The sequence below is a fragment of the Varanus komodoensis genome, unplaced genomic scaffold (assembly GCF_004798865.1).
Source record: "Varanus komodoensis strain SLA01 unplaced genomic scaffold, ASM479886v1 scaffold15, whole genome shotgun sequence".
Taxonomy (NCBI): domain Eukaryota; kingdom Metazoa; phylum Chordata; class Lepidosauria; order Squamata; family Varanidae; genus Varanus; species Varanus komodoensis.
The window spans coordinates 12,468,080-12,484,091 of NW_025335440.1; the positions used below are offsets into that span (position 1 = coordinate 12,468,080).

The window sequence follows — 16,012 nt, forward strand, 5'->3', positions numbered from 1 at the left end:
GGTCGTTTTCTCCGAGCGAGCAAACCGCTGCCTCCCACGCGTGGGGCGAGGCGAGCGGCATGGCGGGCCAAATCGGGCCCCGGGCCGTAATCTGCGGGCCCGTGTGCTAAAGCAGCCCCAGTAAGGAGCTGAAAGGCCTGAGGCCAGAGAAAGGTCTTGAAAGGAAGCCAGGAAGTCGCTGGGGGGTCTCCCTCGAAGGCATTCCCCTGTGTGGGGGTTCGCACTGAAAGGCAGGAATAGCGGGGGGGGGGGGGGCTAGCGGGCAATGGGGGGCAGTGGTAGCCAGGCCACAGAAGAGGATCTGGGCGCGCGGGTAGGAACGTCTGAACAGAGGCGGCCTTACTTCCGAGCAAACGTGTCTAGGGTGACGCAGTGACTGCGCCGGGTACCTACCGCGGCGTGCGAAGGCGCTCCCGCTCCACAGCCCTCCACGGGGCCGGCTGGGCCCCCTCTGCTCTTCCCCCGGGTTTCCTTTGAGGGCTCTGCACTGGGGCTCTTCTACCGTCGAACGCGGGTTCAGGGCCAGCCTCGGCAAGGGCGTCTGCCAGCAGCAGGAGGCCCTCGAACCCAACCTGGGCAAGGCCCTTGCAAGTCCGCCTCGCCCGCGCCCGGGGAGCGCGGCTGCCGGACAAGAATTTCGCGGCGCGGCGCGGCAACGGCGGCAGCCTTCCCGAAGAGCCGGCAGCGCCGGGCGGCAGCGGCGCGGGGCGTCGGGGGTGCCTCCCCCACGAGCAGGAGCGCGGGGCGGGGCCTTGCCTCGGGCTCCCCGCTAGGGGCAGGGGAGCCACTTCCCCGAAGGGGCGGGCAAGGCGGCGCCATGGTCGCTCCGCGGGAAAGCTCCCTCCGCTCCCGGCGGTCTCCGAACCCGAGAGCGCTTGCCCGCCCGGCCGCCCTGCAAAACGGGATCCCGCGCGCCTCGGCTGCTCCCGCGCCAAAGGAGCGGGGGGTGGGCGAGACGCGCCTTATCTGCGAGACCAACTGGGGGGTCGCACCCCCGCGGCACTGCGCTCTCTTTGCAACTCCGGCGGGACGCGGTGCCGCGCAGGAGCCAGATGCGCGCCGGTGCGCGGTCCTCGCGCCTCACGGAGGCGGCCTGGACCGCGGCGGCGGCGGGAGCAAAGCCGCGCCTCCGCCGCCGCCGGGGCCCTTTCAGCAGCAGCAGCGTCCGCCTCAGCGCCGGCGCCGCCGAAACGGCCCGCGCGCTTTTACCTGGGCAGCGGTCGCGGCGCTCCGGGACGCCTCGGAGTTCCCTCGGGGGCCTTTGCCCGCTCCGGGGGGCTTGCCACCAGCGGCATCCACGGAGAACGGGCTCGCCCGCGATCCTGGCCAACTGGGGCCCACGCCCCCCCCCCGCGTGCCTGGCTTCTCACCGCACGGGCTTGCGGGCGCCTCCCGGTTGCTGCGCTTCGCCGCCGCACCAGCTTCGGGGGCGGGGGCGGGGAAGGCGCTTCCAGCCTCCCAGCAGGGCCGACTCGTATTTTGAAAGCAGTCTCTCTCCTCGGGGGTGCAGGACTCGAAAGGGGTCAAGTGTCACTTCCTTTCTCAGTCAATCTCCCATATTCCTTGTAATGTTTTTAAGCGGACGAATTCATTACGCCCGGCCGCATGAATGGGCGGAGGCGCCCTCGCGAAGGGCGATCAATAGCCTCGGCTAATAGTTCGCTGGGCGCTGGAACAGGTGAAAGGGGCGAGCCCGGGAGAGGACGGGGAGGGCGACACGGCGAGCAGCTCAGCAGCGCTGGATGTTTATTTCGCTTCCCTAGACTATTATCTTGCGAGAGCCGTTTGGGGAGAGGGGGAAATCGGCATTTCTCTTCCTCCTGCCCCACGGTCATTGTGATGCCTGGGAGAACGCAGACAGGGTTTCACCCCCACCAAGTGTGTATACACGTATCTAAGAAAAGGAGTGCTAATTCCATTAGAAATAAGGACAGTAAGGCACTGCAGTTTTTCTACTGTCTCTGTCAGGCCCATTACTTTCTGTTACTCCTGGAATGGTAAGAAAATAATCTTCCTCCCTGCTGTGTAAAATGAATCGTGAATGTATATTTTCCTGAAAAATTACGGCTGAGATACATACACTAAAAAAGCTAAATAGAAACTGCTGAAAGCCAAATAAAAGAATCAAAGCCCAGTTCACCAGGCAACCTGTGAATATATATATCTACAGAAAGATACATCAGACTGCATCAATAATACACTACTTTGGACCTAAGAGCCAGAACCGCAATCACATTTGGGGGAAAAAAAAAAAAAGTACTGGGACTTCACCCGGAAGCCTGCTTTGCTAATGCAGTGCACTGGCTGATGGGCAGTGGGATACCTGCAGGCTTGGGCAGTGGGGATGGGTTTCTTGCACACACTGCTTGGAAAGCAGACATCTCGTTAGCCAAGCGTTGTGGCTTATCCTGGTTCTGGCTGTCGGTCTGGCAGGTGCACCAGCAGGTGGAATATTTGCCTCTGCCCGATTATCCCAGGACAGGGTCCAGCCAGGCTCCTTTCTACCAGGCACGCATACCTTAATATATCGAGAGCTTTTCTTCAGCTGAGGGGCATGTGCTCACGTGTTGTGCGAGAAATCATTTGATGGAACCAGACTGAAGAGAAAAGCAGCAGAGAAAAGACCTTACTGCTGAATGCAAGCGAGTTTTTCTGCTTCAAAAGACGAAAAAACAAAATCAGCAATACAGAAATGTCTCACTCAATGAAATGGGATGGCCCGCAAACATGCGACCCCAGGCAAAAAGACTTAACTAAGGCAGGCTGTTTTATAGGCTTGAACTACCTTCAAAATGCTGCACTTTGAAGTTGCATGCAAGAATATATTGAACTTTTTTTTTTAAGTCACAGAAAGTTACTTCTGCAGGTCAAATGGAGGTCAATGCAGAAACACAAAGCAAAAAGAAAGCTTCCAAAAGTTGGACGGGTAGGGAGTTGAACGGCAAAATCCAAAGCATTTTTACTCTGTAGGAAGTTCCATTGAATGCAATTGACTTTACTTACTAGTAAGAATTTCAGCCTTAAAAAAAACCAACCAAACAAACATCTGGTTGTGCTTGTCAAAAGAAAATGCCAAAATATGTAAAAAGCAGTACCTTTATTACAACCAACCAGAAATGTAACAAAACAGTGAGCAAGGCTTTTTTCCAAAGCTCTTACTCAAGCTTGATGTTATGCAAAATGGGGGGGGGGGGAGCTAGCCTTGTGTTAAAGCCATGGGGTCTGCCCTGATTACAGTCTTAGGATGGCGTGTTGGAAGAGGCGGGAAACCTAAAAAGTTAGGTTTCTTGAGGAACTGATTCCTTTTCATAGAAACTTTTACTATAGTTGCTATGAAACATCCAGAGGGATTTGGCTATTAGGAGGTATAAAAATTCAATTAATTCTAGTTTGTTGTCTACCCAGTGAATGAATTTATTGCTAATATAATATTTACATGCAGTGAGTGAATCATCATGTAGAGCCAATTCACTACAATTGGATGGGAGTTTTTCTACTGATGGAGTAAGATCCAGTGGGAAGTTTTCCTTCCAAGTTCCTTCTTGTGCTTTGGCACATACCCCAGTCATTGCAAAAGGCCTTCCACAGGAGAACTTCCCATGGCTGGAGCAGGTGTTGAGTGTGCAGTACCCACATTCCTTCTGCATATAATCTCAAACCAGAAAATAGCTCCATAAAAATCAACTATCTACTTGTTCTGCCTCTTATATACACCCAGTTCTTTCTGAAATTTAAAGAAATGGCTTAAGTATTAAGGAAGGAGTCATCATTTTCTTAGGAGGAATACTCATGGAAAAATCCCAGTGAAAATAAAACAATTTCTTTGTTATTTCTTCCAATTGGACATTCAGCTCCTGCATTTTAAAATGGAACACTGTTTAAAAGTCATGTTGGCCTTTTTCTGTGTTATTGACAGCCCACTGAATTTAGTGGAATGGAACCCCTCCCCCTCCTCCCTCCCATTTGAATTGGTCAGGAACTCTCCCCATAGTAAATATATTTAATCAAACAGTTTTCTGCTGAACTCTTTCTCTGTAGGCACACAGTCTTGTCCTTTAAACATGCTGAAAACCACACAATCTAATTAAAAACTAATAGAAGCGCTATGTTTTGTTAATTTTTCAGACAGACTATATAAATCGTTCAATGCGGCTTTCTTCTCTCCCTGCAACATGGAAGCAAGTTCATTTCAATCACACCCCCCCCCCATTAGATGAGAGATTTCTCTTGGCTGCCAGGATTTTAAATACGATGTGTCAGGATGCGAAGCAAATGTTGTTTTAACAGACAAGTGGTAATAACACAACTATTTATGCAAGCCCATTAGAGCATCCGCAGGAGGAACCTTGCCTGGTAGTTAAAATTTCTGAGCCAGAAAATTAAAAACAAATATTTAACTTTGCAATTTTGAACCCTTGGCTGTAACTGCTGTTAAACTTTTACAGTGCATATTCAAAGAGTGGCTTTTCAAGCCTGGTTTACACTACTCAAGGTAAGTGTGTTGAATGCGGTTTATACAGGAATTCACCCAAGATCGGATCATTCCCCTCCTCATACAAAAAGACAAGTGAATGTGATCTGTTCTTATATTTTCATGATGGGCAAAGTAGGGCCATTAATGGGACAACCCCCCCCCCAGTGTTTTTTTAAAAAAAACTATGTAAGAAGAACAATTTGGCTCTTTATGCCATGGGTTATTTTTTCCTGGAAATGCAACCACAAAAGGAAATTTAGTGTAAACGAACGGCAGTGGTTTCCAAAAAGAACTCTACTGCAGCAAGTGAAGCTGTCCAGCTGAATACATGAAACGAATATGACCAAATGCTCCAACAGAGTCATCCTTATTACTTTGCCACACACTTGATCGTAATCCCTATTGATAAGTTCTTCTCCCTGCCAAGGGAAACTTACAGTATCGACCCCAGCCTCGGCTCAGAATATCGACAGCACACGCTGGCTCTGCAAGGCCAAAGCCTCTGCACTGACTGGGTTATCCCACTCTGCTACTAACCAGCCTCTAACTTTAAGGGGGCACCATTTGTCTGCTTATTTATTTATCTATCTATCTGGCTTAGTAAAAATATTATCACTGGCCATTCCCTGTCTCTTGCCCTAAGTGTTCAGATAGCTTTGGTTCACGGTGCCCATGCAAATTAGGAATTCAAAATTAGGACTATCAGTGAAATCCACAGCCTTGTTAAACCGTAGTCAGGGAACTCTCAGGTGTAACAAGATTTTACAGCTCAAATCCTGGTATAAGTCATAACAGGGTTAAACTGGCCAAAACGAGTGAGCAATTTATTTCCACTGAAATTGCTGAAACTAAACAGGGCTAAATCCAGCCCCTTGAGTGTAACTAGTTGGTGAACTGGCCTGAAGCATCCTTTGTATCATTTTACAAAGTTCTTGGGCTTACTACCACTACCCTGTAGACAAATAATTCAGAGGAAATCAAAACGACAACAGGATCCAGCCAGACCAGTTTTAAGTTCCATTCATGTCAATGGTTGTGTTACCAAAGCAGAACAATTGCATGCCTGTTTATTCCAAAGGAAATTCTGCTCAGTTCAAGGGGACCTACTCTCAAGTAACTGGATGTAGGATCGTAGGCAAAAAGTACTTAAATGTGGCAAATCATGCCCAGTTTTAACAACAGGTGTACCCATCAGGTCATTTTTATCCAGGTTTCCTGGCTTAATAACATAGACATCATTTTTTGTAAAACCAGGCAGTAAAGGAAACCATGAGGCCTAATTAATTTTTTTCTGAAACAAAACTAGAGATATTCAGCTGAGAAGATAAATGGAATTGGCTTAGTCGGGATAGTAATTATAGAAATAGGCTTTATATGTTTTTTCAATCACCATATTAATATCACCACCTTACCTCCTACTGACTGAGTTTTCTCTTGGTAGACCTCTCCCCTCCAAGATTAAGGCTGTTCAGAACAAAACCAGACTTAACTTGAGTAAACCTGCTTAGGATCTTTCTGCCACTGAATTATTCATATATATATGAATTAATAAATATATCACTCTGCCTATACAGAAGCTGGCTGGTACTGAGGGGCAGGGGGAGGAGAGAAAATTCTCCAGCTGAAGGAAGTATATTAGAAAAAGGTGACCCTAAACAGTTTAATTCAGTGTGGGGCACCTGTGGCCAGTGGCACTCACCCAGATCGGATCTTCTAAGCAGGGCTGCCTTGGATGGGTGCAGGTGGGAGGATGGAAAAGAAATTCTTCTAAATATGGCCTAACAAGAGGTAAGGTGATCAGGGAAACAAAGGAGGTATCAGGAAGGAAAGAAAAGCTAGACTGAGCAAGCAAGAAATAGAGGAAGAAGACTGCCTGGTTATCTTAAAATGACATTCGTATATAGAGGGGAAGGATTGAACAATTCCATTTCATCTCTAACCTCCTGCCCTCTCCTCCATCAGGGACTTGTCAGATACACAGGCACGACCCTACGAAAGGCTCAAGTAAGTTCTGGTGTTGATAACTGCTGGGGTTGGGATAGAGACATATGTCAATCAGAGACCTCGGGATGGGCTGACAGAACCGGCCACTGTGACCCTCGCCTGCTTTGTCCCTTGTCCCTGCGATGTGCAAAGCTCCTCGGCTTGAGAGCAGAGAAAATTAAAATGTCACCAATAGTATTGAACTTGGAGCCAGATAGCAGGGAAATGACGGCAGCTCAAGCTCTTTCAAGGATTTGTGACCTTAAAGATGTGGGCACCTGCCCGGTAGGGTGGGGGTTACGAGGCTGAGGTTGCACGTTGCGGGGGAGTCAGAGGAACATTCCTGGACCAGGGGCCTTTCAAGTCCAGTGATGGAGGGGAGATGGAGATGGAGTGTTATGTCATCCAAATTCCCCGACTTGTAACAGGTGATGATAGACTAGTTTCCCCATGAAGCAATCAAACTGGCCTTTGGTGGCTCAACAAGGAAAGCGTAAGGCAGGCAGCTTGACAGAATAACCTTGTCTGATTTCTCTAACCAGGTGCAAAGAACAGAAGTTCAGCTGCCTCCATTTCCAATGGTGCACAAAGGAAGTAAACAGGAAGGGGGGCTACCCCAAAACTGAATGCACACTGCAACAAGAGTTAATGAAAGGGAAGGGGGACAAAAATGTCAAATGATCTACATAAATTATGTCCCTATGATTTCTGAGTTTATTTGCCTTTGGAATCACACAAGTCTGCCTCAACCTTCTGCCATCGCTCTTCTGCTAGTACTGCTTAGGTGAGTGCAAGGTTATGATGGCATCTATAATGCAGCTACTTTTTCTGCACTGAGGTACTCTGATATCAGGCCTACAAAGGCTTGCTTTGCGCATTTTGCCTTACAGAGTAAAACATCTGCAATTCCTTAGCCCCTTGTGCTTGTTAGGAAGAACTTTGCAGTGATGGATTGGGCCCATTTTCATTCAAATTGCTCCGCTGATTTCATTGCACCTTATTCTCACCGGCTGATCCAATTCTTGTTTGTTTATCCAGAGCAAGCCCCATAGAACCAACCCTGAGCAGTTACATAACAGTATACCCATCTAATTCAGTGGGCCTTAGTTTCTCAGTAAGCATGAACACAATGAGGCTGGAATTGTGTTTGAGACTGTGTGATATTCCAGCTTAAAAGTGTGCTCAGTTTAAATCAACAGCCATTTTGGTTGATTTACACATTTGTTATGATCGTCTACCTAACTTTCTGCTAAAAACTATGAAAATAAGCATGAATGCATTTTTTTCAGGAACACCCAGCATTCAAACATGCAGAGATTTTATCACCAGGGGATAAGGACCACAAGGGGATTGTCTTCACATCTTTTTTTTACCCTCTGTAGATTCCCATTTTCCATTTCTTATACCACATCTTAAATGCATTTACTCTGCAATAAGATACTTCTTTCAGTGAAACGTCAAATATCGTTAGAATAGAACAGTTTATTCAAGTTTACTCAGAAGTAAGGCCCATTTACTACATGAGAACTTATTCTTAACCAATATGCATAGATTTGTAGAGGTGTGACAATCCTAGATGAATCTACTCAAATCCAACTGAATGTAAGGGTGCCAGGCAATCCTAGGCATCTCTACTCAGAAGTAAGCTCTTTTTTTCAATGGGGCTTACTCCCCAGTGTTTATGGCACTGCAGACTCACTTACAATTAAGTGTTTTTAGGATTAAAGGCCATATAAATGTTTGTTCAGAAGTGCGATCAAGTTTAAGGGGTGCTTACTCCCAGGTAAATGTGCATTGATTGCAGCCATACCATGGGATCAGGATTTAGTTTGGATTAATTGTGCTTGTGAAGTGGACTTCCCTGCCCCCTCCTTCCAGGGCAGCCCCTCCAGCCCCCAGAAAATATTAAATAGAGAGAAGTTCCCACTGAATGGCTGCAATGTGGGGAACCCTCACCCCCAAATCAGATGGATGTTCCTTTCCCCTCACTTAAGGTGAATTCTGGAGCTATCCCCTAGCCATTTTATTTGACAGAATCTACATTTAATAATTCAGCGTTATATAGAGTGAAACGTTGGCTAGAACATAACCCCATATATTATGCTTCAACCATTTAACTTCTCAGAGACACATATTATAGTTTTAAAAGCAGGGAGACATCTGATTTTTAATCAGAAAGGAGGGGACGATAGGGGGAACCACGGCTACACCCTCCCTTTTTACTACCCCCTCCCCAAGGACGACCTCTAGATGGTTTTCCTTCTTAATGCCCCGCTGGGAGTTAAACTGCAAGCCACAAGAACAATGGAAACGACGGTGTGGATTTCCCCCCCCTTTCCATCTGGACCCCACCGAAGAGTTTTCGAAACCCCGAACGGAAGGCCTGCTCCTGCCCTTACGCCGAATGACCACCAGGGGGCAAAGAGGCATTGACAAAGCCTCGCGAGCCAGTCCCTCGGGCTTCTCCGGGCAGGCGGTTGTAGCCGCAGAGGGAATCCTTCCTATTCGGCAAGGATTTTCCGCTCTCGCTTCCGATCGCCCGCCAATAAATAAACGAAAAACCTTTTCCGCAGAAACGGTGAAGCCCTGTCCTAGGCACCCACGCAGCTGATCAGGGGAAAGCAGTACTCGAAATCATCCTCTCTCCTGCACACCCACCTGCGAGAACCTTGCTACAGAAACGGACGCTTGCATTCACAAGATACAGTTCCTGGCCATTTATCCTACTCACCTTGTCGAAATATTTACCCTATGATCTCCGTGCATTCTAACGGCAGGAAAATTGCACGCTTCTTGGAAGACACGTTACAGGACAAATACATTGCGCCACACTTTTCCTCTTATTTCAGTCGCTGCAGATCGAAAAGGCGAAGCGTCTTCGGAGGGGCAGTGCTGGTGCGGGCTTGGCGGTCCCAGGAATTATGGAGCCTGCGAGGCTAGACAGAATCCAAATGAAACCACTCAAGGGAAACTTCAGTGCAGACAAAAAAACACACACCGCGCAGTCAATTTCCTGTCTCCTACTTTCCCCCTTGACTTATTTAGTTTGGCGGTCGTCCGTTGCTGAAGCCAAACAGTGAAATTTCCTTCACACCCGCTCATAAGCAGCCTGGCTGAAGCCCCTCTTTTTGGGGCTGGTTGTTTAAATAAACCATGTGCAAGAGTGAGTTGTGGTGCGTGTTCCTCTCCCCTCTCTACTCCTCCCCGGACGTCCTTGCCAAGTGAAGCATTGCGATCCCCGTGCCGTTTGCAGACAATGCAGCCCCAGTCTTGGGCAGTCGGCCACTTTCTGCCGGGAGGAGGACGCGGGTTCGCCCTCGCTTCCCGCCTGCTCTGGAAAAGAAAACAAAGGTGTCCGAATGGCACACTGCGCGCCCTTCCAGATACCGCAGCTTATAGCGAGGTCTCCCGCCAAGCGAGTTCTCCCCTCGTTAAATAGGACACAGATAGGGAAGCTCTATCGCCGGGCCTTTTCTGGCCACAGTCCACTCAGGCCGGGCAAGGCGGAAAGGAACTTGGGGGCCTCAGAGCCCGAACATGGGGCCGGCAGTCGCGCCAGCGGCAGGGACTCCGAGAAGACGCAGCCGGCCTCGCCGGGCTCTCCCGCGCATTCACCGCGCGCGAAAGCTTTATGGAACCGAACGGCTCCCCCGGACCGGCCAGGCAAGAGGCAAACTCTTGCCCCGCGCCAGCCCCGAACAGAACACGAGGGGCCGGCCGCGTTTGGGTGCGCGGCGAGGCGAGGCGAGGCGAGGCTCCTTTCCTTCCTCCGCGCCCTGCCTTTTGGGCCCGCAGGTCGGGCCTTCCACTCCGCGGGGGAAGCCGCGAGAAAGCGCGCCTAGCCAGCCCCGTCCCTCCTGCCAGCCGGCTGCCCGCGCAGGCCTCGGCCAGGGCCGCGCCCCACCGTGGGTCGGCGCCGGGTCTTCCGCGCTCGGGCCCCGCCCGCAGGCGGCCGTCCGGGGCGGCAGGCCCGCGCGCCCCGCTCAGGCGCACGCCCGGCCCCGTTTCCAGAGGGCGGCCTGGCGGGGGATTTCGCGACAAAACCGACGAATCCCTTGCGCCGCCTGTACGACTAACAAATCGCCCGCGATCCTGTGCCTGCTGCGAGAGAAATAGCATCTACAATTCTCAGCATTCCTCTCCTAGCACGGCTCGCCGTCGCCAATGGAATTCACCTCGGAGATGTGAAAACCCCGCCGAAGCCAAGATCTGGAGGGAGACGTGGGGCGGCACGTGCGGAGAGCTCACTGGGGCGCACGCACCCCTTTTCGCCCAAGCGAAGTGCCCAGAGGCAGCGGGTACTGCTGCAGTGGCACGTGTGGGCTAAACTGCACCCCCTAAATGCGTTTGCCAGGTCACTTAGCCCTTGCTCCGCCAGAGAGCCGGTTGGCATCATCAGAGCCGGAACCGTCCGAAGCAAGTGCAGTGATCGCAGAAGGGCGCCCACCGCAGCAAGCACACCTCCCCTCACCGGCAAGTGCAGCCCGTGAAGCCTCGGCTCGGGCGTCAGGATTCACGGCGGTAAATCGAGGCGTGGTGTCATTGCTGAGAGGAAAGCCGTAAGAGCCCGGGGCTTCGGGCGCTGGACTGCTGCCCCCGCCAGGACCAAACCAAGGGGCAGGCCATGGGGGCACCATTTAGATGGGACAAGCTTGCGGAAAAGCTGGCGGTCACAGGCGCAGGGCCGGACCCATGCGGGCAGCCAGACGAGGCTCCTTGGCGGAGGTCAGTGCGCCCGGCGCAACGGGACACACCCTTAGCACAGTCCGCAGCCGGAACGGTTACAGGGACGCGAAGCGCGTCGATTGCGCCATGGGCTTTGGCGGATTCTAGGCCGTTTCAGCCAGCGCCACTGTAGCCCACAGAAGGCCACGCCGGAAAAGGCGCAGCCCGAAGCATACTTCGGGGGTTTTCTCGCGGAAGCCCAGCCGGACCGCCCTCTGGAAACGGGGCCGGGGCGCGCGGAGCCCGCCGCCCCCGGACTCCCGCCTGCGGGCGCCGCCCCGCGGAGGGGCGCGGCCCTGGCCGAGGCCTGCGCGGGAAGCCGGCTGGCAGGAGCCCGCGCGGGCGTCGCCGAGGCGGGCGGCGGGCTGCGCGAAGGGGCGCTCCTTGGCGAAAGGCCGGCGCAGAGGGCGTTCGTGGCTGGGGCAGCTTCGCCCTCGTAGGAGGGCTGGCAGGAGGGAAGGGGCCGACCACGCGCGCTTCCTCGCGGCTTCCCCCGCCGAGTGGAAGGCCTGGCTTTCCCGCCCAAGAGGCGGGGCGCGGAGGAAGGAAAGGCGCCTCGCCCCGTCCTGCAGCGCGCCCAGACGCGTCCGGCTCCTCGTGTTCTGCTCGAGGCTGGCGCGGGGTTTGCTCGTAGGTATCTGGGTGATTTGCAGTAAATTGTCATGGATTTCTGCCTCCTGACTTTCGTTCGGATGCAGCAGTCGAAACGCTGCCCTCACCCACAGCCCCGGGAAAAACTGGAAGGCGACTTCCCTGTGGGGGGACTCGTGAACGGACTGGTGAACCCTTGGCGGGACTCGTGCTTGGCAGCGCTCTGGTGCTCCTCCTTGCGCTCTTGAGGGGCTCTGCCCACCTGAGCCAATATGCTGCACCTGCCTCTGATGGGTGGCCCAGGCAGAAGCAAAGTAGCCCCCACAAGCCTCAAATCTGCCCCTGCCTGGTGTCTGCATGTTTAGTTGCCAACATTTCCTCCCATGTGTTCGACAAAATGTGTGTATGTTGTCACAGGCCTTCCACTTTTAATGCGCAGTACACACGGTGGAATAATCCTGCAGGATTTGAGTGTTTTGAAGCCCTAAAGAAAATTGGTATTTATTTTCTATTTATTTAAAACTTGAGTGTTGCACCTTCCAGTATTTCATTCCCAAGGCAACTTATAATAAATAACCATTAATGAATGACTAAAGTATGTAAAATATAAAACAGTTTCCAATAGCAGCAATACCAAATTGCTTCAGATGCACCAACATAATGATAACGACTTCAGAGGAAAGCTCAAAGCAGAGAAAATAATAAATTATCCTTCAAAAGCCTGGGCAAACAGAGGCGGTGTCAGGCAAACATACCTGGAGAGGATATGCCTTAAACTTGGTGCTGTTAGAGTTCAGTTATACATGATTTTTCTCAACAGACTATGTTTTATTTATGCTTTATGTGCTTGCATACTGTAGGGGCTTTTTATAACCTTCACATGTATCAACGCATGTGTCTTAAAGTACTGTTCCAAATATTTAAGTGATGCTTGTTGTACATTGATTTTGACACACGCATATACATATTTTAGCTTATTGTATTATTCACTTGATTTCTAGCCTGCCTTTTGCTCCCAAAGAACTAAAGGCAGCTTACATTTTTAGAAAATGAAATACAATTACATTAGGATGCCTGCACACCCTCTAATGGCTAGCACAGTTCTTGAGCAGGGTATATTCACCCCAGCCCCCAGCCCAGCCCAGCCCAATTATCCAATCCTTGTGACTGGACCTTTCTCAAGCCCCAGCCCACCTCCAAGGCCTGCCTGTATGCTCGTCTTTACCCTGTCTCCGGACTGCACTGCAGGTTTTTTCACTGCCAAGAGCTGGGAGGGAGGACCCCAGCGCCCAAGCGGCTATGCTTCGGGGGAACTGCTGAGTGATGGCTGGCAAAGATTCCATTATTTTTCTGTTTGGCGCTCACTTCCTGCCCCGCAATGGCTGCTCTTTCCACTCTGCAAGGGTTAGAAAGAAAGCGACACCCGAGAAATGGAGCAGCATGGTTTCAGCATATGCATTGACATGCATGTGCATTGTGAACTGTGTTTCTATTGTCCGACTCACAAACACAGTCATGTACGTTTTACACATACAGAGCTGCTCCCAGGGTTTGGGCTGTTTGTGTTTGCTTGTTTACATCCATACATGTCTGTTACATCATCTTTAAGTGGACACAAGGAATGTGGCTGCCAGTGGTTCAGCACTGCTCAGATAGGGATGTGAGGAGAGCAGCCCTATCCTCAGGGCTCACATGCTACCTAGTGACCCATGCAGAATCCTGGTCCCTTCACAAGCAGGGGGATTGGAGCCTCCTTCTCATGCTTGGCTTGAGTAGCACATTAGAGGCACCCAGCTGGCCCTGGAATTTAGCACCTCATTGCAAGATTTATGAAGAACACATAAGATTTACATTTGTTTGCAACTTCTCAGCACCAGTACTGGCAATTCCTAATTTAAAGGCAGTCTATAAAATCTTTTAGATGTTTAGGCTCTGTCTTAGAGTATAACCAGCCCCCAAATTGTGAGGACCAGAAGTCTAAAAAAGGGATGGCAGAGTAAACAAAGGCTAAGGTGGTGATGCTGATTAGGAAAAAACCCATTAAAAAAGTAGGTGACACTTTACTTCTCAACATGTGGGAGGTAAAACTCTGTATTAGTGTTTGTTACCAGGGCCTTTGGCCATTGCATCCAAAGGCACTTGTTCTTAAAGTTAATTCAGATAGATTAATTTCCTTGATTTTGTACTCATAATCCATTCAATTAATGAGAAGTAAAATAATGTATTTCCTTTCTGCCCATGATTATGAACAAAGTGTTGATTCTAATAAAATATTAGATGGTAAATATAGGATCTAATGTAGTACTTTTTCCTGGTTAATTAATTCAGAAAAAAGCATGGTCTGTTGTAGTTTTTCCTGTTTATACCAAAAGGAAGACTGGGCCCTCTCTGCATGCTGGATTTGGAAGCATCATTCCCTACCCACACAGAGGGATGATCACATCTTGATCTTGACAACTTCGGCTGTTCTGCACAGTAAAACTGGCATGCAATCTCAGAATCTATTGGGCTTTCCAAATGCCTGGGTCCATATAAACAGCTAAACTACCACATGGTGCTCTTCTTCTTGCCATGGTGACTTGATCATCAGCTGCTATCAGCCTGCCATGCGCACTGACTGCACAGTAGAATCTCTGATTAAATAGCAATCAGCATGCATTCATGAGTGCCTAAATTTTCAGGCCTTACTGAATGTTCTTTACAGGAGGGTCAGGTCAGGGTTTAATTCCCCCAGGGCTTGGTCCCAAAACCCTTTTCAATGCTAGGACAATGAAGTGAAAATATTTACTATTTTTCTACATGTCTTCATGCAAATATAATGAAATCCCTAAAACATTAGCATCACATTTAAAACAACATTGAAATGATTTCAATTAAATCTGAACATCAGCTGTTTGCCTTCCACTCACTTCTGAGTCAGCATAGGAACCCCTCTCCCCTCTGAGGCTGGGGAAGTAGGGCTTTTGGTCATGACTCCTTGCAGCTGTGAATGACTGGCAATGTGGTCGGGCAAATAGCACACACATCTGCTGCTACTGGTAATTGCCTGTGGTACATGCATTATTTTGTGTCCTTGATAGTTTGCAAACTTTCGCTTTGTTGCTGTGCTCCTTGAGCACAGCCCCACAGAGCAACACTAGCAGTCATCCAGTGCTAGTTTGTTTTTAAAGCAAGCCGAGAAAAGACCTTCTAGCCCTCTCCTATTATGTCATGTCAAGGGCCTCTATTTGCACGTAACATCTAAACATTTTCATGCAGGTGTTGTTCTTCCCACACTGTGCAAAGCAACATCCAGTCATTCCTGTTTTTTAAATGTTGTGAACAGCACACAATCTGTTCCCTGCAGCAAGGTAAAATCCTACATTCCTGGTACCAGATTAGGCTTTGCAGGAGTATCACGCCAGAAAAACCCTTAAAAGGATGTTCAGTGAGAACTATGATGGTCTTGGGGCATGTGAAAGCGCCAGCACCATTTAAATAGAGTATAAAAGCTACACTGAGGACTGATATTTGAAAGTGCCATGCCTCTCTCTTTCCTGTTTTATTTTTCAAATGTAAATGATTGTACCATATTCTGTGAAACACCGTTTTGCTGATAAATAAGATAATCACTGCATCCCACTAAGGGCTTTCAGTGCTGTTTTTCGAGTTTGAACTCTGGCAATTTTCCTGATTGCAGCTACATGATGTACTTCTGAATCATCATTGATTCTAAAAGAGATTCCTTAGGAATAACCAAATGTAAAATATATCCTGTGGGTCTGATTATGTATTTTGTGTGGATACTATTGGGCACAGTTTAAGTGGAGTAACTATCCTATTTTATTGTGAGCATCATATTGATTTTCCTCTCTGGTCACTTTCAGTCTTAACTGCATCCTTAGATACTCTGTAGTGTGAGCAATAACTCTTATCATCTGTTTTTAATTATTTTAGTGGCTTGTGGCAGAGTGTAATAGTAGATCTATGGGGGAAATTATTATAACTCTACCCCATCCCTCTTTTTTCCTAAATATTCGGGCTTGGGTTTTTCTTCTTTTTGGTATTAATGTAATAAGGAAGTCAAGTAATAATTATTGCAGTTACACACATTGTGTTACAGGACTCCTAAGTAGGAATGCCTGGTCATATAAAATACCCAGGTTCCTCTTTTCCCATGTAAAAACCTTAAATTCACAGTTAGTATCCTAAAAAGGTAAGCTGGCTTTTAATATACAGAAAAGGTCAAAGGTGGATCCA

At 49.3% G+C, this 16,012-nt stretch overlaps 1 long non-coding RNA gene across 1 annotated transcript; it reads left to right on the plus strand.

Moving 5' to 3' along the window:
- Positions 1-1,604: 1,604 nt before the first annotated feature.
- LOC123020692 lies at positions 1,605-7,091 on the plus strand. The gene is made up of 3 exons (XR_006414186.1): positions 1,605-1,678; positions 6,437-6,478; positions 7,000-7,091. It is a non-coding gene; the product is annotated as an uncharacterized LOC123020692 (long non-coding RNA).
- Positions 7,092-16,012: the final 8,921 nt, after the last annotated feature.